Raw genomic sequence first — 2220 nt, 5'->3', positions numbered from 1 at the left:
GATTATTTATATAAATAATATAAAAATAATTATTTTTATTGATATAATTTAATTGTATAATTAGATACACATAAAAAATTATTTTATATTAATATTGTATCAATGCAAAATTAAATTCATACTTTTACGTAGATAGTATTTAGTTTAGTTTATTTGGTTGAAAATTTTTACTGCGTGCAAACTTGGTTACATAATTTTGACGCTCGCATAACCTATTCACTTTATATATATATTGGCTATACATTAATCATTCACTTAATAGCTTTTCCTTTTAGATTTAGCATAATAGACTTTGGTTTTAGTTAATTACTTATTTGGTCAGTCTTGTAAATTGTAATTTTTATTCAATCTGATAATCATTTTCATTGATTCAAAAATTATTTTGATGGATAATCTATAACAACTTTAAAAAATAATGATGATAGATATTCAATCAAAGTAACTAAACTTATTAATGTGTTAAGATATTAACATAAAAATATTTTCCAAACGAATCAAAAAATAAAGTGACCAAATTCGAAGTATACTAGCAACTAGCAAAGCAAAGGAGAGAGACCCACCTAACACAATTATTGAATCTCATTGCATCGAAACTTCCAAACTACACAGTATATAATGAAAGAAAGGAAGAAGCTAAGTATAACCATTATATGCAAGTCCTCCTTGTATCTTGTCGTCACAATGAGACTCTCTTTCTTTCTTCAATGCTTGCTTTGTATCTGCCTAGCACTGCTTCTTATTCAGCCATCCATTGTTTTTGGGTAACTTTATTACTATATATATACTTAATTATAATTTAACCCGTGTACGTGCATCCATGATTAAGTTGAATTAGTATCTAATTGATCTCTTTAGTATTTTAAATGTAGTTGAGTAAGACGACTTATTTGGTATTATTTGCTATTTAGAGTTGTGTTAATTTTTGTACATTCTATTCTGAGTAATGCTATATAATTAATAAATATTATTATTTTGGATTAGCACTTTGACTAATAATATTTTACACTCATATTTATAGAAATTTATACTTAGATTTATCAAAATTTTTATACATAAATAAATACACCGTTTGTATTTACATTGATCAAAGTGTTCACTTTTCATATATATATTTTGTTTTGTTTTTGCTTTAGGGATGACGGAGAGGAACGAGGCCGTTTCAGCGATCATCCCTTAAAGTCGCCACCAAGATCACGTAGGGCCCGTTCTACCCACCCATGAATCACAAATAAAGAATGTCAAGTTACATATAACTCATTACTTTTCTGTATAGCAAGTTTTTTTTTCATTTTTATTATTCCACGGAGCTAGTTATGATACTCAAATTAATTGAGTTCCATACCACATCTAATACTATATTAGTTTGATATTATAACCATTTAGCTTCCCTTAAATAATTTGCATAGCCAATCTGCGTGTGTATGTAATATCCTTGCTTTTTCATTCGTATTTATTTATGTTATAATTCTTTGGTGCAGTATTAAGTTATTCAATTATCATTTACATCTGTACGTTAACTTATTGACTTTCTCACTCGGACACGACCATACCAAAAAAAAATCAGACATACATTACAAGCTACAATAAGCCGCTTAAACTTGAATTTACTACTCACAGTTATCTTCTATAAGGCCTAATATAACCTTTTATAATAAGAAAGGTTAGAGATCAATATTTTTATAGTAAAACAAAAATTTGGCTAATATTAATTTAAATATGAGACAAATGCAAAGCAAAAAATATTAGTCATTTAACATTTTTTTTTATATGGGTTAACTGTTAATTCGATACCTAAAATATTCAATCACTGACAAAATAGTTCCTGAAAAATATTATCTACAAAACAATCTCTGATTGATTTGAAAATACACAAAAAGAACTAAAAAATATTATATTTTAACTAACTAACAAAAAATATCATATTTAACAAACAACTTATCTATTAAATCTAAAGTATTGTAACAATATTTGAATAAATATTTAAAAGATGTACAAAAAAAATTCAAAACAAATTTTGATCTCTAAATTTTTTTTTATTTTTCAAAAAAATGTGGTCATTCATAATAAAAAATTTTAAAAATTCATTTAAAAAAATTTACCAACTTTTAAGAAAGGAAATATTTTATTTTCTAATTATGATTATAAAAATTTGTATCAAAATTTGTTTTCTAAAATTTTTTAAAATATATATTTAATATATAATTTTTTTTATCATCTTGT

The 2220-nt window shown here is 24.5% G+C and overlaps 1 long non-coding RNA gene across 1 annotated transcript; it reads left to right on the top strand.

Annotated features, from left to right (window-relative positions):
* On the top strand, positions 269–1480 carry LOC107608562. The gene is made up of 2 exons (XR_001612911.2): positions 269–761; positions 1134–1480. It is a non-coding gene; the product is annotated as an uncharacterized LOC107608562 (long non-coding RNA).

This window comes from Arachis ipaensis, chromosome B07, assembly GCF_000816755.2.
Source record: "Arachis ipaensis cultivar K30076 chromosome B07, Araip1.1, whole genome shotgun sequence".
In the NCBI taxonomy this organism is placed as follows: domain Eukaryota; kingdom Viridiplantae; phylum Streptophyta; class Magnoliopsida; order Fabales; family Fabaceae; genus Arachis; species Arachis ipaensis.
Note: the sequence above shows the minus strand (reverse complement) of the source record. Positions and strands in the feature narration are given on the sequence as shown.